The 22,314-nt window shown below is 41.8% G+C and overlaps 2 pseudogenes; one reads left to right on the forward strand and one right to left on the reverse strand.

The window, feature by feature from the left end:
• Positions 1-12,173: 12,173 nt before the first annotated feature.
• Positions 12,174-12,619, forward strand: LOC116894379 (annotated as a pseudogene).
• Positions 12,620-16,908: 4,289 nt separating this feature from the next.
• LOC116894380 lies at positions 16,909-17,438 on the reverse strand (annotated as a pseudogene).
• Between the last annotated feature and the right edge of the window lie 4,876 nt (positions 17,439-22,314).

Raw genomic sequence — 22,314 nt, forward strand, 5'->3', positions numbered from 1 at the left:
CAGTAACACATAAACATGCATAGATCTCATATATACATTATTTGGGAATTTTCCTCATCTTGAGACATGCCACATATCATGTTAACATTACCTGCAATGTACAACACAACACAGCAATGGCTGTCCAGGAAAAGTCTGGTCACACAAAACACGCCGGACACCAGTGAAATGTGACTAAGCAAGCTCCTGATGTGCCATTGTGTCTAGAAAAGGGCTATTGTACCAGGGTCCGGCTCTGGTCTCACCTCTCTTTATTTGGTTCAAGGGAGGATCTGTAGGCATCAGTAGTTGTCAAGCACAATCTTCTATATTCTATGATGGGTATTCTTCCTTCAAGCTTGGATACAAACTATACTTCAAGGAATGTTGTGAAATAATAATAATAGGAAATATATAAAGAATCAAACATGGGTCTGTTTATCTGGGTTCTGCCCCTCTTCTTGAAGCATCTGGATACCACTGTTACACTGGCTTGAGGTGACTTGACAGTCAGGAAAGGGTGGGGTCCACTCTTCTCCCCAGAGTATCAGACAGCCACTGCACACCAGGCCAAGAAGAACACACATAGTTCAAGACAAATAGGATCACACTCAGGCTGGGACAAGTGCCATTGGGCGAGGAGAGAAAGAAGGCATTTTCTGAGGATCTTAGTGTTACAGCTCTTTAGGTGAAGGCCTTCTTCAGTGATCTTCAATGAAACTGCTCTCCAAGATGATATTAGTTTGTCCATATACCTTTATTCCATGTGGTATACATATCTCTTTATTCAGGTTGTGCCCAGTGTTATATAGTTTTGAAAAAGGGATGAGAATATGCAGAGAGAACAATGGTCATTGACTGAAGCCTAAGGCTACTTAGATGCCTCATCAGCATGGGGAAGAATTCCAGGTTCTGAGCTATGTGACTGACTACCTGTGACCATTTGATTGTGGGTCACAGAGTTCCATGCTCCAAGGCAGACATGGAAAAGAAGTTAGTCTCACTCCTGCTAGTCTCAGGATAAGATCTAAATCTCTTGTTTTGAAATGTCTGGAGTTTGTTCCATTGACAGTTTCATGCCACTTCCTCTAGTGGCCCAGACTACATACCTCACATGGGTCATAAGAGTCTACAGGAGGCATGGGCTCAAGGCAGAGATTCCTAATCTCTGTGGTAAACTGTGGGTTTCGAATCTTTTGACAATCAAATAACCTTTTCACAGGGATCGTCTAAGATATTCACATTATGATTCATTACACAACAAATTACAGTTATGAAGTAGCAACAAAAACTTTTATGTTTAGAGGTCACCACAACATCAGGGAACAACTATTTTAAAGAGTTGCAGCATTAGGAAGGTTGAGAACTGTCCTAGGTAATCATAGCCACTAATACTAGTAGCTGTTGCAATAGAAATTAAAGGAATTTAATTGTGGCTTGTACAAGATTCAATAAACAGTGAGGTTTTGCTCCATGCATCACAGAAAGAGCATAAAGTTTAAGAGCAGTGTACTCACATTGAAACACCTTTTAATGTATTATATATGTAAAAATGCATAAGTCTTGATTGGAAAATAGCAGTCAAAAGGTAAACCAATTCAAGAGAAAATGAGATTTTCCTATACATAAACACGGACATTTGCAGGAAGCCAGCCCTGGCAGGAGTCTTCTTTCTTGTTGGTTCTTCTTGAGGCAGGAGAGGTGGAAGAGAATCCACACAGGGTAAGACTTGGTCTTAGGAGATATTTAGGGTTGTTGTATAATAATAAAAAATTTACATATGTAAGTCTAAGTTACTAAGTTACTGTAGCTAATTTACTGTCTACATCTAAGTTTACTATGCTACTGTAGCTGACCTGCATTCTGTGTTCCTCTTAGGCCACAAACTGCAATCTCTGGCATTTAGCATCCCTTCTTAAAACAGCAAAGGACCAAAACCATCCAATGGAAAAAGATAGCATTTTCAGCAAATGGTGCTGGTTCAACTGGAGGTCAACATGTAGAAGAATGCAGATCGATCCATGCTTATCACCCTGTACAAAGCTGAAGTCCAAGTGGATCAAGGACCTCCACATCAAACCAGACACACTCAAACTAATAGAAGAAAAACTAGGGAAGCATCTGGAACACATGGGCACTGGAAAAAATTTCCTGAACAAAACACCAATGGCTTACACTCTAAGATCAAGAATCGACAAATGGGATCTCATAAAACTGCAAAGCTTCTGTAAGGCAAAGGACACTGTGGTTAGGACAAAACGGCAACCAACAGATTGGGAAAAGATCTTTACCAATCCTACAACAGATAGAGGCCTTATATCCAAAATATACAAAGAACTCAAAAGTTACACCAAGAGGGAGACAAATAACCCTATTAAAAAATGGGGTTCAGAGCTAAACAAAGAATTCACAGCTGAGGAACCTGAATGGCTGAGAAACACCTAAAGAAATGTTCAACATCTTTAGTCATAAGGAAATGCAAATCAAAACAACCCTGAGATTTCACCTCACACCAGTGAGAATGGCTAAGATCAAAACTCAGGTGACAGCAGATGCTGACACGGATGTGGAGAAAGAGGAACACTCCTCCATTGTTGGTGGGATTGCAGACTGGTACAACCATTCTGGAAATCAGTCTGAGGTTCCTCAGAAAAAATTGGACATTGAACTGCCTGAGGATCCAGCTATACCTCTCTTGGGCATATACCCAAAAGATGCCCCAACATATAAAAAAAAGACACGTGCTCCACTATGTTCATCGCAGCCTTATTTATAATAGCCAGAAGCTGGAAAGAACCCAGATGCCCTTCAACAGAGGAATGGATACAGAAAATGTGGTTCATCTACACAATGGAATATTACTCAGCTATCAAAAAACAACGACTTTTTATGAAATTTGTAGGCAAATGGTTGAACTGGAAAATATCATCCTGAGTGAGCTAACCCAATCACAGAAAGACATACATGGTATGCACTCATTGATAAGTGGCTATTAGCCCAAATGCTTGAATTACCCTAGATGCCTAGAACAAATGAAACTCAAGACGGATGATCAAAATGTGAATGCTTCACTCCTTCTTTAAAAGGGGAACAAGAATACCCTTGGCAGGGAAGGGAGAGGCAAAGATTAAAACAGAGACTGAAGGAACACCCATTCAGAGCCTGCCCCACATGTGGCCCATACATACACAGCCACCCAATTAGACAAGATGGATGAAGCAAAGAAGTGCAGACCGACAGGAGCCGGATGTAGATCTCTCCTGAGAGACACAGCCAGAATACAGCAAATACAGAGGCAAATGCCAGCAGCAAACCACTGAACTGAGAATAGGACCCCCGTTGAAGGAATCAGAGAAAGAACTGGAAGAGCTTGAAGGGGCTCGAGACCCCATATGTACAACAATACCAAGCAACCAGAGCTTCCAGGGACTAAGCCACTACCTAAAGACTATACATGGACTGACCCTGGACTCTGACCTCATAGGTAGCAATGAATATCCTAGTAAGAGCACCAGTGGAAGGGGAAGCCCTGGGTCCTGTTAAGACTGAACCCCCAGTGAACTAGACTTTTGGGGGGAGGGCGGCAATGGGGGGAGGGTTGGGAGGGGAACACCCATAAGGAAGGGGAGGTGGGGGGGATGTTTGCGCGGAAACCGGGAAAGGGAATAACACTCGAAATGTATATAAGAAATACTCAAGTTTATAAAAAAAAAAGGATATTTCTCTTACAATAAAAAAAAAACAGCAAAGGATTAAGTACATAGCCTTTGTACTATCTCAGCAGGAACTCGGAGGCTCTAACTTTCAGCCTGCTGGTAGGAAGTCACAGGAAGAAAAGGGGACACTTTGAAAAGTGATTTTAATCTTTATTTCTAAGGACTATATCTGAAAAGTTCTCAGAGAAGGTTCTCTAAGAAAAGATCTCAAGAAAAGGTTCTCTCTAAAAAAAGGAATCTACCCTCTCTTTTTCCTCAGCACTTATATTATGTCTTTCAGAATACATGATCACATGCTACAACGTTCATCACAAGTTCACACAATCAAATCATAAATTGAAATAGAAGTTTACAACAGAGAATGTATACATGCATATCCATCAGGAGTAATTATCTGGCTAACCATCCATCACCTGTCACAGCTCCACAGGTCCACAGCAGGTTTAAAAACAAAGCTAAGTTATTAGTGAAGTTTTATATATATAAACCCAGTCAATATTTTATCTTCTGTCCTAGTGCCTATATTAAATCATTAGTTCCATTTTTATGACCTTTGGTTAATCGTTCTACAACCCCTTGGAATGTGCTCTGAGTAGGAGAAAATCTGGTTACTATCTAAGAGCAATTAACTGGTGACCATTGGGAGCCTGGCAGAGTTCTCATTGCAGTTTTGCAGAAAAGGACCAAATAGCATTCCCACTCTAAAGGAGCTTAATAATCACTGATATAATTTTAGGAATTCTTATAAGATCATCATTAAGACTTAAGAAGGCATCTATTTGTCTATATAGCATCACTATGAGACAGTACATCTTCGTAGATCTGAAGAGATCTGCTCCAAAGAGGTAGGTTATTACTTAGTGATTGTTATATATTTTTAATAATAACAGGAAAAGCATACGAATAGCAAGAATATTTCCTTAGGTTTTGTCTAATAAGGGTGAACCTGTCTCAGATTATATAAAAATCTGAAGCAGGTCTCTCAGGGAGATCACCTGCAAGATATTAGCTTGTTGCATTATGTTTCTTACAGACATTGGTCTGAGGTGATGCCTTAGCCTATGTAATTAATGTTATTGGATAGATAAATGAACTCTCTTCCTTCTGCTACCAGAGTTTCTCTCTAATCTAAATTATCTACAAGGAGAAATAGTTTCTTGAGAAATATTTTGAATTCCTCATTTCTCAGGCAGTAAATGAATGGTTTGATGGGATCACTGTGGTATACTAAATGGTTATGGCCTTGTCAAGGATAGCACTAGTTCCCACGGTGAGCTAGATGTGGGAATAGAGCACTGTGGAGTAATAGAAGTTGACCACCACCAGGTGGGCAGAGTAGGTAGAAAAGGCATAACTATTTACTTGTTTATTTATTTTTCCTTTATTTATCATTAATTTAGTTTGTATCCTGATCACACCTTTCCCTCACCACTCTCCTCCCAATTCCTCCCTCTTACATCAATTCCCACCTTCCATTCTCCTCAGGTAAGGGGAAGCCTCCCATAGATATCAACCCACCTTGGTATATCAAGTTCTGGTAGGACTAGGGACATCTTTTATTAATGCTAGATTTGGCAGAGCAGTTAGGGGAAAGGGATCCAAAGACAGGCAATAGAGTCAGAGATAGTCCCTGCTTCCTGCTGCTAGGAGTCCCACATAAAGACTGAGCTGCACATCTATTACATATGTATAGGGAACCTTGGTCTATCCCAAGATTGGTCTCTGGCTGGTGTTTCACTGGCTGTGGGTCCCTATGGGCCCAGGTGTGTTCATTCTGTAGGTTTTCTGGTGGTATCCTTTAACTCTCTGGATATTTCAGTCCTTCCTCCCATTTTCCAAAAGATTACATGAGCTCCACCTAATATTTTGGCTGTGGGTATCCATTACTACTAGGTGAAGCTTCTCTGATGACAATTATGCTAGACTCCTAAATGCAAGTATAGCAGAATACCATTAATAGTGTCAGGGATGGGCACCCTCTCATGGCACGGGTGTAAAGTTGGGAAAGTCATTGGTTAACCATGCCTTCAATTCTAGATCCTTCTTTATCCCTGCACATCTTGTAGGCAGGGAAGAATGTGGGCCAGAGGTTTTATGGTTGCGTTGGTATCCCCATCCCTCCCCTGGAAGTCTTGCCTGGATACAGGAGTTGGAAATCTCCATTTCTGTATCTCCTATTGCTGAGAAGGCACATTTCTTGTCCTCTTCTGAGCAAATTACATGATGTTTACAATGATGAAGCCATAGAACACTATGGTCATTTAGAAGTTTAGAACACTAAGGAACATCTCTGAAACTGCTTTCATGGCATCATTGATGAAAGCGGGGCTATAGGATACCAACAATATCAATAAGATCTTCCAAATAATTGTGAGCCCAGAAAGGAATCATAGAAGGACAGTGGCAGGCTGAAGTAGCTGAGCCGCTCTGAGACAGGCAAAAGTTGCCAGAGACACACAGACCAAGCTATTAATTGGGATGCTGTAGTGCAAAGGCCAGCAAATGTCTAGGTATCTGTTGAAGACTATAGCAGAGAAAAGGAGTAGGTCAGTACTTAGGACCCAGGCAAAGTTAAACATTTGTGTAAGGCAGCTCATGAAAGAAATGATGTTCTCTGCTATCAGGCTTCTCGGGATCTAGAGCATGATCATGTAGACCACATCCAGCTGTCTGTGATGGAACAGGAAGAAGTACAAATTAGTTGTTAGATTGGAGGTTAAAGTTGTACTGGGTGGTCATGACTCTTTCCATAAATGGAGTAAAGAAAGAGAATAATAACATGGCCTGGAGTCAAGATTAATCCCAAAAGCTTTATAGGACGTGTAGTGGATTGGCACCCTAGATTGTGTAGGCCCAGGGCAGGAATTTCACAATGAGCTTTCTCCTCAAGAAATAGAAAGTATTATTATTCTTAAATGAAATTTGCCTTTAAACCATGGAAAAATAAATTCATGTAATGGACAATCTATTCTAGTAGGAAACAATGAGTTCATTTTTTTATCTTGCCTTACATGTTAAATGAGTAAACAAGTTTGGGGACATGAGTGGACACCACATCAGGTCCCTCATAAAATAGGGCTGTGGATACTGAACAAAACACAACACCTACGCAAATATAATTGTGTTTGAGAACTCTTTTAGGCTGACAGATGACCTTCTATTGTTTTAGGAACTGTGGGGATGCTTAAAAATCACAATCAGAAATGAGGCAGTGGAGTTTAGCAGGCAATAAGAATGGTTTGTTTTGATGACCACATTCTTTCTGTAGATGACAGACTCCAGAGAAAACCTTGAGTGTAAGGTAAGAGATTGGAGAGGGCAAACACTGGTAGCTTAACAGAACATATGAAAGCTGTAGAACAAAAAGAAGCAAATACACGCAAGAGGGGTAGACGGCAGGAAAGAAATATAAGGCTGAAAACAACCAAATAGAAACAAAGAAAACTATGCAAAGAATCAACAAAACTAGGAGCTGGGTCTTTGTTTTTTTTAAGAAAATAAACAAGATAGATAAACCTTTAGCCAAACTAACTAGAGGGCAGAGAGACAGTATCCAATGAAATCAGGAATTAAAAGGGAAACATAACAACAGATCAGGAACCTCAAGAAAATCATCAGATCCTACAACAAAAGCCTTTATTCAACAAAACTTGAAATGGATGATTTTTTAGACAGATACCAGGTACCAAAGTTAAATCAGGATCAGATAAACCATTTAAATCATCCCGTAACCCGTAATGAAATAGAAGCAGTCGTTAGAAGTCTTCCAACCAAAAAAATCCAAGGGCCAGATGGCTTTAGTACAGGAGTCTATCAGACCTTCAAAAAAGATGCAATACCAATACATCTCAAAGTATTCCACAAAAATAGAAACAGAAGGAACACTACCCAATTCTTTCTATGAATCCACAGTTATGCTGATACCTAAACTACAAAAGGACCCAACAAAGAAAAATAACTTCAGACCAATTTCCCTTATGAGTATTGATGCAAAAATACTCAATCAAATTCTCCCAATCCAAGAACACATCAAAATGATCAACATGATCAAGTAGGCATCATCCCAGGAATTCAGGGATTGTTCAATATACAGAAATTCATCGATGTAATCCACCGTATAAACAAACTCAAAGGAAAAAAAAAAACACATGATCATCTTGTTGGATGCTGAAAAAGCCTTTAAGAAAATACAACACCTTTTTATCTTAAAATTCTTGGAAAGATCAGGAATTCAGGGCCCATACCTAGACATAGGAAAAGCAATATAAAGCAAACCAATAGCCAACATCAAACTAAATAGAGAGAAGCTCAAAGCAATCCCATTAAAACAAGGGACAATGCCCATCTACCCCCCGACACCTCAATCCCACCCTTGCTTATTGTCTATACCCCTTTTTTCTTTTTATTAAACAAGAGAAAGTAGACAGATACATGTTGATAAATGCTAACTGTCTGAATTCACATAGAGACACCGTGTAATCTCTGAGCCCAATATACAGAGAAAAGAAAAAAGCTAGGATTCTATGCACTACTACACAGGGTCCTGGCACCCTCTAACCTCCAGCAGAGCCAAGGGAACTGGAGGGCTTTTCTTTCTTCCCACAGAGCATGGTGATGGTGTTGAATCCACAGTTTTTTGAGACAAGAAAGGATAAAAATGAATTTAGAATGGAAATGTGAAGATCCTTTTCCTGTTGTATTTTGCTCAAGATATTTTCCCCCAAATTAGTTGAGAATCATGATGTTGAGACCTCAAAATCAAGGTGACTGAGCACAGAGGGACAGGGAGGAAAGGAATGAAACTTGCTCCCAGGGACTGGAGAAATTTTAAAAATACAAAGCAAATGTAAAAGAAGGTTGGATCCATCGATCTTCTATGCTAGTCATCCTTGTCTTCTTCCTTCTCTCCTTCCTCCCCTTCATTCTCATTGTCATCTTCTTCACCTTCACCCTCATATCCTTTTCATTGGTATCTTCCAACCCTTCTTCCTCTTCATCTTCATCATCATCTTCTTCTTCTTCTTCTTCTTCTTCTTCTTCTTCTTCTTCTTCTTCTTCTTCTTCTTCTTCTTCTTCTTCTTCTTCTGCCTCTCCTTCTTCATCATCCATATCGGGAACCAAATAGTACTGCAAGGGATTTGGCCAAATATCATCTTTGATGATCTCTCCTAACTCAACAGCACTTATATCAGAATGGTCAGTGAACCAGGTAAAGAAGTTCTCTGACGCTTCATGCTGCCTCTTCCTGATGGCTTTATTTATTCCTGCTGCATTTGACATGGCTTCACCTTTGGCATGTTTAATTGTGATGTTTAACAGACATCCTTTCAGTTTAAGGTGACACTTAAATTCTCTCCTGATGATGACTTGAGTTCTGCCACTCAGCAGAGGTATCTCAAATGGCTGAGAAGCACCTGAAGAAAAGCTCAGAGTCCTTAGTGATCAGAGAAATGAAAATCAAAATGGACCTGAGATTCCATCTTACACCAATTAGAATGGCTAAGAGCAAAATTACAGGTGAAAACACATTTTGGTGAGAATGTGGAGAAAGAGGAACACTCTTCCATTGCTGGTGGGATTGCAAACACCACTGAACCACTCTGAAAATCAGTTTGGACTCAGCAATACCACTCTTCAGAATATACCCAAAAGATGCCCCACCATGCCACAGGGCACATGTTCTACTATATTCATAGCAGCTTTATTTGTGATAGCCAGAAGCTGGAAACAACCCAGATCCCACAACAGAAAAATGAATACAGAAAATATAATTCATGTACACAACAGAATACTACTCAGCTATTAAGAACAAGGACATCCTGAGTTTTGCAGGCAAATGGATGGAAGTGGAAAATACCATCATGAGTGAGGTAACTCAAACCCAAAAGTATATACACACTATGTTCCCACTAATAAGTGGATATTAGCCAAAACAAAAACAAAAACAAACAAGTACAGAATACCCAAGATACAGTCCACAGAACTCAAAAAGGTCAACAAGCTGAAGTGCCCAAGTGAGGACACCTCAGTCCCACTTAGGAGAAAGAAGAAAGCAATCACAAGGGAGTAGGGAGGGATAGATCTGGGAGGGAAAGGGGATGAGGGTGGGGGAGAGAGGAAAAAATATAGTAATGGGTTGGGGGGAAGTACAGAAGCCCTAAAGGCCAGCAGAAATAATAGAAACAGGTGGAAGGAGGTTGGGAGGACCCTCCAGAGTGTACCAGAGACTTGGGAGGTGAGAAACTCTAAGGACTCAAAAGGGGGGACCCTAGATGAAATGGCCTACAGTGGGGAGAGGGAACTTGTTGAGCCCAGCTCCAACAGAAAGACGGCATCAAATGAGGGATGGAGTTGCTATCCCACAGTCAAAACTCTGACCCATAATTCTTCCTGTCTGAAAGAACTGCAGGGATGAAAATGGAGATGTGCCTGAGGAAAAGAAGGTCCAGTGACAGGCCCAAACTGGGACCCAGCTCAAGGAACCAGCCCACAACCTGACACCACTATTGAGGCTATGGGGCAATCACAAAAAGGGAACTATCATGAATGCCTTCCAAAAGATCCAACAAGTTGCTGAAAGAGTTGGATGCAGATATGTGCACCCAACCAATGAACAGAAGCTACTGGCCCCTCTGGTTGAATTAGGGAAAAGCTGGAACAAGCTGAGAAGGAGGGAAACCCTGTAGGAGGACCAGTATCTCAATTCACCTGGACCCCCAAGATGACTCATATACTGGATCACCAACAAGGCAGCATACAACAGCCAATATGAGGCCCCAACACATATACAACAGAGGATTTCTAGGTCGGGGTTCAGTCAGAGAAGATGTAGATAACCCTAAAGAGACAGGAGGCCCCAGGGAGTTTAGATGTCTGATGGGAGAGGTGGGTTTGGGACATCCTTGTAGAGACAGGGGTGCAGGGAAGAGGTATGGGATATGGAATAGTCAGATGGTGGACTGAGAAGTAAACTCTGAAGTGTAAAAATAAATAAATAGGCTCCCAAATCCCGTGGGGGAGAGAACTGAACACCCAGAAGTGCAGGCGATCCTGAGATTGCAGGGCAGGACAGGCTGCCACTTCAGCCCACCTTTGCCCACATCCATGCCCAAGAGGAAACTGTACAGTGCTTTTGGACACAGGAATATGGGAGCAGTCAGCTGCAGGAGCCCCCCAGTTCAGATCTGCACCCAAATCTGAACTGAACCAGCCAAACAGCTCCCTGCACCCAAATCCTATAAGTGGAAGAGCTAGACCCTCAGAGGTGTGGACACTCCTGAGAACTCAGAGACTACTCTCTGCTCACATTCCCAACTCAGGAGGAAAATGGCTACTGCCATCTGTGCCCCCTGCACATGGGGACCGAGGAGCAGTAGGGACATGACCTTTCCAATTGCTGCCTTCGCAGAGAGCTGAAAGCCAGCCACCAGGAGCAACTACATGCCTGAAAGCACAACAGAGTTGTCCCCATAACTGGCTGAAAGAAAACAGAAAAACAGGTCTACAAGAATGCTGACACACAGGCCCACAGGAGGGTCAAGCCACCATCAGAAACAGCAAGACAAGCTAACACCACAGACAACCTGATGGCGAGAGGTAAGCACAGGAACGCAAGCAACAGAAATCAAAACATCCTCAGAGCCCAGTTTTCCCACCAAAGCAAACACCGGATATTCAAACACACTGGAAAAGCAAGATTTAGATTTAAAATCACATTTTATCATGATGGTGGAGGACTTTAAGAAATTCATAAATAACTCCTTTAAGGAAACACAGGACAATGCAAGTAAACAAGTAGAAGCCCTTAAAGAGGAAACACAAAAATCCTTTAAACAACTACATGAAAACACAACCAAACAGAAGGAAATGAACAAAACCATGCAGGAGTTAAAAATGGAAATAGAAACAATAAAGAGAACACAAAGGGAGACAACCATGGAGATAGAAAACTAGGGAAGAGATCAGGACTCATAGATGCGAGCATCACCAACAGAATACAGGAGATAAAAGATACCATAAAAAACATCAACACAACTGTCAAACATAATGTAAGAACAGGAATTCAAGTTATGTTTATAACTAAACATAAACAAGAAGCTGACATTAAACTAAATAGAGAGAAACTTGAAGCAAACCCACTAAAATCAGGGACTAGACAAGGCTGCCCACTCTCTCCCTACTTATTCAATATAGTTCTCAAAGTCCTAGCCAGAGCAATCAGACAACCAAAGGAGGTCAAAGGGATACAAATTGGAAAGGAAGAAGTCAAAATATCACTATTTGCAGATGATAGGATAGTATACTTAAGTGACCCCAAAATTTCCACCAGAGAACTACTAAGCCTGACTTAAAAAAAAAAACTGTAGCAAAGTGGCAAAAAGGTTAAAATTAACGCAAACAAATCAGTAGCCTTCCTCTATAAAACAAATAAACAGTCTCTTTTCCTCTGGCGCGCCATCGACGATCCTAGTTGTCACCATGGGCTGCCACCCTGCCCGGTGTTATCGCTATTGTAAGAACAATCCATACTCAAAGTCTCATTTCTGCTGTGGTGTCCCTGATGCTAAGATCTGCATCTTTGACTTGGGACGGAAGAAAGCAAGTGGATGAATTCCCACTTTGTGGCCACAGGGTGTGGGATGAATATGAGCAACTGTCTTCTGAAGCATTGGAGGCTGCCTGTATTTGTGCCAACAAATACATGGGAAAGAGTTGTGGCAAGGATGGCTTTCATATCCGGGTGAGGCTCCACCCTTTCCATGTCATCCGTGTCAACAAGATGTTGTCCTGTGCTGGGGCTGACAGGCTCCAGACGTTATATGTGGTACCTTTGGGAAGCCCCAGGGCACAGTAGGCAGGGTTCACATTGGCCAAGTCATCATGTCTATCCGAACCAAGCTGCAGAATAAGGAACATGTGATTGAGGCCCTGTGCAGGGTCAAGTTCAAGTTCCCTGGCCGCCAGAAGATCCATGTCTCGAAGAAATGGGGCTTCACCAAGTTTAACACAGATGAATTTGAAGACATTGTTGTTGGGAAGTGGCTCATTCCTGATGGCTGTGGTGTCAAATATATCCCCAATCATGGTCCTCTGGACCATTCCTGAAGGCTTGCACAGTGCTCTCCTATACTCTATCAAATCATGTTCAATAATAAATCTCACATCAAATCTGAAAAAGAAAAACAGATAAACAGGCTGAGAAAGAAATTAGGGAAATGACACCCTTGAACAGTCCCAAATAATATAAAATACCTTGGTATGACTTTAACCAAGCAAGTGAAAGGTCTGTATGACAAGAACTTCAAGCCTCTGAAGAAAGAAATTGAAGAAGATCTCAAGATGGAAACATCTCCCATGCTCATGGATTGGCAGCATAAATATAGTAAAAATGGCCATTTTACCAAAATCGATCTACAGATTCAATGCAATCCCCATCAAAATTCCAATCCAATTCTTCGTGAAGATAGAAAGAACAACTTTGAAATTCCTTTGGAATAACAAAAAACCCAGGATAGCTAAAACTATCCTCAACAATAAAAGGACTTCAGAGGGAAATCACTATCCCTGAACTCAAGCAGTATTACAGAGCAATAGTGATAAAAACTGCATGGTATTGGTACAGAGACAGACAGATAGACCAATGGAACAGAATTGAAGACCCAGAAATGAACCCACACACGTATGGGCACTTGATTTTTGACAAAGGAGCCAAAACCATCCAATGGAAAAAAGATAGCATTTTCAGCAAATGGTGCTGGTTCAACTGGAGGTCAACATGTAGAAGAATGCAGATCGATCCATGCTTATCACCCTGTACAAAGCTGAAGTCCAAGTGGATCAAGGACCTCCACATCAAACCAGACACACTCAAACTAATAGAAGAAAAACTAGGGAAGCATCTGGAACACATGGGCACTGGAAAAAAATTTCCTGAACAAAACACCAATGGCTTATGCTCTAAGATCAAGAATCGACAAATGGGATCTCATAAAACTGCAAAGCTTCTGTAAGGCAAAGGACACTGTGGTTAGGACAAAATGGCAAACCAACAGATTGGGAAAAAGATCTTTACCAATCCTACAACAGATAGAGGCCTTATATCCAAAATATACAAAGAACTCAAAAAGTTACACAAGAGGGAGACAAATAACCCTATTAAAAATGGGGTTCAGAGCTAAACAAAGAATTCACAGCTGAGGAATGCCGAATGGCTGAGAAACACCTAAAGAAATGTTCAACATCTTTAGTCATCAGGGAAATGCAAATCAAAACAACCCTGAGATTTCACCTCACACCAGTGAGAATGGCTAAGATCAAAAACTCAGGTGACAGCAAATGCTGGCGAGGATGGGAGAAAGAGGAACACTCCTCCATTGTTGGTGGGGTTGCAGACTGGTACAACCATTCTGAAATCAGTCTGGAGGTTCCTCAGAAAATTGGACATTGAACTGCCTGAGGATCCAGCTATACCTCTCTTGGGCATATACCCAAAAGATGCCCCAACATATAAAAAAGACACGTGCTCCACTATGTTCATTGCAGCCTTATTTATAATAGCCAGAAGCTGGAAAGAACCCAGATGCCCTTCAACAGAGGAATGGATACAGAAAATGTGGTACATCTACACAATGGAATATTACTCAGCTATCAAAAACAACGAGTTTATGAAATTTGAGGCAAATGGTTGGAACTGGAAAATATCATCCTGAGTGAGCTAACCCAATCACAGAAAAAACAACACATGGTATGCACTCATTGATAAGTGGCTATTAGCCCAAATGCTTGAATTACCCTAGATGCCTAGAACAAATGAAACTCAAGACGGATGATCAAAATGTGAATGCTTCACTCCTTCTTTAAAAGGGGAACAAGAATACCCTTGGCAGGGAAGAGAGAGGCAAAGGTTAAAACAGAGACTGAAGGGACACCCATTCAGAGCCTGCCCCACATGTGGCCCATATATATATACAGCCACCCAATTAGACAAGATGGATGAAGCAAAGAAGTGCAGGCCCACAGGAGCCCGATGTAGATCGATCCTGAGAGACACAGCCAGAATACAGCAAATACAGAGGCGAATGCCAGCAGCAAACCACTGAACTGAGAACGGGACCCCTGTTGAAGGAATCAGAGAAAGAACTGAAAGAGCTTGAAGGAGCTCGAGACCCCTTATGAACAACAATGCCAAGCAACCAGAGCTTCCAGGGACTTAGCCACTACCTAAAGACTATACATGGACTGACCCTGGACTCTGACCTCATAGGTAGCAATGAATATTCTAGTAAGATCACCAGTGGAAGGGGAAGCCCTTGGTCCTGCTAAGACTGGACCCCCAGTGATCGTGATTGTTGGGGGTAGGGCGGCAATGAGGGGAGGATGGGGAGGGGAACACCCAGAAAGAAGGGGAGGGGGAGGGATTAGGAAGATGTTTGCCCGGAAACCGGGAAAGGGAATAACACTCAAAATGTAAATAAGAAATACTCAAGTTAATTTAAAAAAAAATAACCTGTTGCAGGCTGGTGAAATGGCTCATCAGGTAAAGGTGCTTGCAGCTAAGCCTGAGATTGTAAGTTCAAGCCCCAAGGCCCACATGGTGAAAGGATCGATCTGACTCCTGCAAGTTGTCCTCAATCTCCACTACATAGATAGATGGATGGATGGATGGATGGATGGATGGATGGATGGATGGATGGATGGATTAGATAGGTAGGTAGGTAGATAGATAGATAGATAGATAGATAGATAGATAGATAGATAGATAGATAGATAGATAGATAGATAGATAGATAGATAGATAGATAGATAGATAGATAGATAGACAAATAGGTAGATAGATAGATAGATAGATAGATAGATAGATAGATAGATAGATAGATAGATGATAGATGATAGATAGATAGACAAATAGGTAGATAGATAGATAGATAGATAGATAGATAGATAGATAGATAGATAGATAGATAGATGATAAGAAGATCAATAGTTGTCATATTACATATGAATACCAACAACAATTTTTTAAAAAGCTTTGCTTGTCAGTGATTATTCCCTATTCTCCTGAATGCTTACCCCCTAATCCCTGCATGTATTAATCATTCTGTAGTCACAGGCTAACATAAATGGAATAATATACTGTCAAAAAAAGTAGCCTGGGCTGGCATTTGTGTTCTCTTAGGTTCTGTATGGCATCTGCCCAGGATCTTCTGGCTTTCATAGTCTCTAGTTAGAAGTCTGGTGTGATTCTGATAGGTCTGCCTCTATATGTTATTTGACCTTTTCCCCTTACTGCTTTTAATATTCTTTCTTTCTTTTGTGCATTATGTGTTTTGACTATTAAGTGATGGGAGGAGTTTCTTTTCTGGTCCAATCTATTTGGAGTTCTGTAGGTTTCTTGTATGCTTATGAGCATCTCTTTCTTTAGGTTAGGGAAGTTTTCTTCTATGACTTTGTTGAAGATATTTACTGGTTCTTTAAGTTGGGAGTCTTCACTCTCTTCTATACCTATTATCCTTAGGTTTGATCTTTTCATTGTGTCTTGTATTTCCTGGATGCTTTGGGTTAGGATCTTTTTGTGTTTTAGGTTATCTTTGATGGTTGTGTTGATGTTTTCTATGGTATCTTCTGCCCCTGAGATTCTCTCTTCTCTCTCTTGGATTCTGCTGGTGATTCTTGCATCTGACTCCCGATCTCTTTCCTAGGTTTTCTTTCTCCAAGGTTGTCTCCCTTTGTGTTCCCCTTATTGTTTCTACTTCCTTTTTGAAATCCTGGATGGTTTTGTTCAATTCCTTCACCTGTTTGATTGTGTTTCCTGTAATTTTTTAAGGGACTTTTGCGTTTCCTCTTTAAGGGCTTCTATTTGTTTACCTGTGTTGTCTTCTTTTCTTATTTTATTTTATCAGAAAGTTTAATTATCATTCAGAAAAAAATTGAGTGGATAACTTTCTCTGAAAAAATATACTGACTCTGTGGCTGCAGTTATTACAAGGGACAAGTCTGTCTGTAAGTTAAATTACCTTACGTTTTCATCGGACAATGACAGAAAGTCCCGCTTCCTGTCTGATAATAAAGGTACACGTGACCCAAAGTGGCTGAGAATAAATACAAAACAAGAAAGGCAAAAGGCAGGAAAGCAAGGGCATGCAACGGCTCCAGGAGGAAAATCTCAGAAATACTCCAATGGCAACAGGGACATTTGGCTGGAAGCCACAGTTCTTCAGTCATCTTTGTTTTTTGCTCCGTGCTTGAGGATGCACGTGAACTCAATGTAGTTGAAATTCCCCTTTTTGTCGATGGGGTCCTCCCTGTACAGCTCATCCACTTCCTCATCTGTGAAGCAGTCGCCCATGGTGGTCAGCAGCTCCCTCAGATAATCCTCCTGGATGGTGCCAATCGCTTCCTCATCGAAGCAAGCGAAGGCGTTTCTGATGACGTCCTCAGTGTCGGTGCCATTCAGCTTCTCTCCAAACATAGTGAGGAACATGGTGAAATTGATGGGGCCTGGGGCCTGGTTCATCATGGCACCCAGGTATTAATCAGTTGGATTTTTTTTCCCATTGAAGCTATCATGTCGTGCAGGTCCTCCTTGTCAATGAAGCCATACCGGTTCTGGTCAATCATGTTGACAGCCTCTTTGAACTCTTGGATCTGGGACTGGTCAAACATGGAGAACACATTGGATGTTGCGCGCTGAGGGCGCTTCTTGGTGGTCTCGGTCTTTGCTCTTTTGCTCAACATGGTGGCGGTTAAATCCCTGCGCAGCCACGAGAACCAAGAGAGAGCGTCTCTGCGAAGCTTTGCCGCTGCCCTCACAGACTTTCTCCTATGTTGTCTTCTTTAAGGGAGTTATTTATGTCCTTTTTAAAGTTCTCTATCATTGTCATGAGATGTGATTTAAATCTTGCATTTCCAGTGTGTTTGGATATCCAGTATTTGCTTTGGTGGGAGAACTGCGCTCTGATGATGACAAGTAGTTTTGGTTTCTGTTGCTTAGGTTTCTGTGCTTGCCTCTCACCATCAGGTTGTCTCTGGTGTTAGCTTGTATGGCTGTCTCTGACAGTGGTCTTACCTTCCTGTAAGCCTGTGTTCTGCTCTTCTGTCGATCTGTCTTCTTCCAGCCAAATCTAGGAACATAGAGCTGCTCCTGGGTTTTTGTATGCTGAAGCCTTCAGGCTGGGCACGTGGAGTAGAACAGTTGGTCTTTCCTCTGCTCTCAGGTGTGTCAGTGCTGCAGGTAACTGGCTTTTGCTATGTGCTCAGGCAGAAACCAGAAGGGTCCTGCCCCTCTCTGTTCCTAGGTTCCCAAATCCAGACGGCACTAGGCATGTTCCTCTTGAGCCAGGAATGTGAGCAGAAATAGAGGTCTCCCCTGAACTCTCAGGATTGTCCACACTTCTGAGATACCAGCTCTGTCCTCCAGGGGATTTGGGTACAGAGAGCTGTGAGACATTTCAGTTCAGTTCCAGGCACAGGCAGAAACCAGAAAGTTACTGCTGCTGACTACTTCTATATCCTGTATCCAGAGGGCACTATGCAGGTTCCTCCTGGGCCAGGAATGTGAACAGAAGAGGATGTCTCCCCGGAGCTCTCAGGATTGTCCACACTTCTGAGATTCCAGCTCTCTCCCCCAGGGGATTTGGGTATAGAGAGCTGTGGGCGTGGTTCAGCTCTGGGCACAGCCAGAAACCAGAAGTGTCCTATCCCAGACGACTTCTGCCTTGTGTGTCCTGAGGCCACCAGGCAGGTTGCTTGGAGCAGAAGAGTCGGTCTTACTTCTGCTGACAGATGTGTTGGCACTCCTGGCAACTGGCTTTCAGCTCTCAGCGCAGGCAGAAACTGGAAGGGTCCTGCCCTTGAATGATCCTAGGTGCCTGTACCCAGAGGGCACAGAGAGTACCAAGCAGGTTCCTCTTCGGTCAGGAAGGTGGGCAGAAGTAGTTGTCTCCTCTGATCTCTCAGGAATGTCTGCACTTCTGCAAGACCAGCTCTCTCCCCCATGGGATTTGGGTACCGGGTGATTTGATAAACCTTACAACTGTGGTACAGAAGTTTTAGAGGTAACCAACCCCTATCTCAGCAAACTTAAATCCCACTCCATGAAATGAAACCTATGCCTGACAGAATCTAAGAATAAACAGGTGGTGGACAGGGGGAAATCAAAACACATATCTTTCTGCAGTACATGGGAAGTAACCCAAAACCCCCAACTGGAAAATGTGCAAATACGGAGAGGTCCTAGAACTCTCAGGGAAAATTCATCCCCGCAACAGAGTATCACTGGGTATATAAAACCTACTTTACTGGTAGGCCACTTCCCCAGCAGTAGACAGAAAGCAAAAACCAAAATCAATAGTATTTCAGAAGACGTCTTCTCTTGTATTTGTTTGTGTAGCTATTTTTGTCTTACTGATCTTGTACCTGTACATCATGGTTTCTGATTTTGTCTTGGATTTGGAGTATCTGTCCTTATTTCTTTTGTTTCTTCATTTTTGTTCATGTATTTGTATTTTGTTTGCTTTTGTGGGGTTTTTTTTCTTAAAGAGACCAAAAGAATGGTCATGGAATGAGGTGGGTGGGTAGGGAGGATCTAAAAGAAGTTCACTGAGGAAAAAGCCATAATCACAATACAATGTGTGGAAAAATTAAGTTGCATTTAAAACTTGCAATTGAATTGGTTTTATTAATAAAATGTTAAATTTTATATTTATCTTTATTTTTGAGATTATGCTTTGATCATAACCTTTATGCCTTGCCTTCCACTGTGAAAACCTTCTATACAATGTTCTGTCACTCTTTTCCCACTTCATGGCTACTACCTATATTCTAGATGTTACTGCATGCAGATAAGTATACATAAATGTATGCGTCTTCCTAAATATAAACTCTTCTGTCTGCATATGATAACTGTATAGAGAATCTAATGGCTGAATAAATATTTTAAAGGTTTAAAATTGAAGCAAACAATGGAAGTGCTGAGGGAACATTAATTCATAACAATATACAGACAGGCTTGAGTGTAGGGAGAGGGAGGGAGAGGTAGACCATACAACATTCTTAGAATGAACCTGTTGTGTGTGTTTCCGTGTCAGATGAAGATATCTCAGCAGAAGAGAGAGCAGTCAATTTGTATCCTGGTGAGACCTTCCATACAGGACATGGTAACACCAATGCATGCACATGGTTGGTGGCAGGAGCAGTTCCTACCAACGTAGGACCCACAGTATATGACTCCCCTGACCATTGTCCTCCACACAAGTCTGCAGGGAGCTTGGGTCATTAAGTCATGAGTCTCCTTTAATTGATCCTAAGAGCTTTCTCCTTCAGTTCATCTCCCAGGAGGCACCAGGACAAGCACCTGCCCCTGGTCTCAGAAACGACAGGTATTCCTGAAGGTCAGTGACCTCTATACAAAGGAAGACAGAGTTTCAGAGAGACACTAAAGGCTTGCAGCTTGCAGAAAAGAGAGCTTGTGCTCAGCATAGTGTGCACCTTTGTTGGAGTCATCTGTCACCTGAATTCGCTGTGACAGAAAAAGGTAAGTTGAATCCTAAGTTCCATTGTGTGTCTCTTCTGGCCAACAGTGGAGCTCCAAAACAAAAGACTCATGAACCTTAGGACTAACATTAGTCCTAGTGTTTGCATGTCACCATTAAGGGACAACAACTTATTTTCTTAGTGAGTCTCCAGTTTGTTAAGAGTGCTGGTTCAGGTGTCAGAAAACAGAATATGATTTAAAAAAAAAAAACAGATTTTGTATCCTGCCCACCGGATAACCAGCAGAATGTCTAGCATCTAATCATAATCAGAGAGTTTATTCACACCTGTTATTTTTGTCTTATGTTCCTGTCTATTCATTTATCACCCACAGTGCTCACACTAATTTTAAAAAGTAACCCACATATTTAGATGAACCTAAGATATATACAGATGAGTAGACTGGACTTGGACATTGTCTTGTTGGTCTGTGGTATCCACAGAGAACGGTGAGAAATGCCACAGAAGAGATATTTCTTACCCTGTTGTCCAGAGTCCACTGTTCAGGTTCAGAAAATGACCTGCAGCTTCCATGGAATTAAAAACACCAGCAAACGCCTGATGGTGTTAACCTTGTCCTGTCTCTACAGGGCAGGGTTGGTATGACCAGGAGTTACCTAAAGAAAAAGTTACAACTGTCTAATATTAAGTATAAAGAATGGCCAGATGAAGGGGTGAGGTCTGTGATAACAGTGATTGAAGTGTAGATGCTTTCTCTGCCTGTTTTTGTCCTGACCTGGTATCTGCAGACACCAGTTCATGACCCTAGTGGGGACCCTAAGCAGCTTTGCTCCTGGCTGAGGCTCAGCTTCTGAGTATTTTCAAGTCAACCTTGCTGAGACTGGCTTACATGTAGTCATGAGAGGCTGTCATGAATTTGCTCCAAAAAACTCCCCATCTGGTTACTAGATTCTCCCATGTCCTCTTAGGCTCAAATGGTCACACAATCAAAGTTAAATAACCAGGAAGGAATTCTGGTAAGAGAGCTTGGGTGGACAGAGCTCATCTTTCTGATTCACAGTGTATATGGTTGAGCATTTGGAAAGTATATTAATTTATTTTCCTCTGTGTAACAGAATCACATCTGACTAAGATAATAGTGTCTGCTGGACCCATAGAAATTACAAACATCAAAATATTGCTTGCTAAACACAGGACATAGGAAAAGACTAATTATTGATTCATAGTTTCACAGAAATGTCATTCTCTCCCATGTTATGCATGCAAATTATCCCACAGAAATTCTGTGCATTTGGTGGTTGGAAGCTCCAGTGTATGGCATGCCATAGGTGGCCAGTCCCAGCAAAATGGCAGTCATTGTCCAGCAAAGTAATCCCCCACCAATGTCTTCTCTCTGAAGTTTGTTTTCTATGATAGTCTAAGTCCCAAGGCTCCTCTGTGAAACTCTGCAGGGAATGCCTGGTTTTACCCAAATAAGAAGCACCAAGACTGAAAATCCAGTGTCTAATCTAACTTTTGCCCATCACAGACTCATGGTCCTGATTTTATAATTTCTTCCTATTTTTATTTCTTCAAGAAAAAAAACCCTCAATATTCACTTGGAAATCCCAGAATCGGGCCCCTGTCTAATTTCACTCTTTGGTCCAATTTTAGAAGCGTCAAGGTTCATGAACAAGAGCCCTAACGGTGTCTCTGTCTGTTAGAGCAGGGACCCTTGTTTATGAGTACATAACGGTGTCTCTGTCTGTTATAGCAGGGGACCCTTATTTATGAGTACATATACATCACGTCACTGCAGACTCTTACAGGTTGTCCCCTCTCTGTCAATGCCAAGGCCATGAACCAACCTTAGTCCCTTTGCAGGTTTCTCAGGCTTCGGACATTGATTGCAGTTGTTCTGTTCTTCCTTCTAAGTGTTCTCAGTGGACTGGAACACGGTATTTTTCAATGTGCTTTTTACAATTATAGTCAGAAATTTTGGCACACCTGCTACGGAATCAGTGGGGTTTTCTTGTGTTTAGTTCAGACCTGTCTGGTGCTGTACACACTCTCATGACTTCTCTAGCTGTTGTAAGCTGAATGCAGGAGTGTGCATGCTGCCATTGGATCACTCCTGTGGCAAAGGCAT

The sequence above is a fragment of the Rattus rattus genome, chromosome 2 (assembly GCF_011064425.1).
Source record: "Rattus rattus isolate New Zealand chromosome 2, Rrattus_CSIRO_v1, whole genome shotgun sequence".
NCBI classification, from domain to species: Eukaryota; Metazoa; Chordata; class Mammalia; order Rodentia; family Muridae; genus Rattus; species Rattus rattus.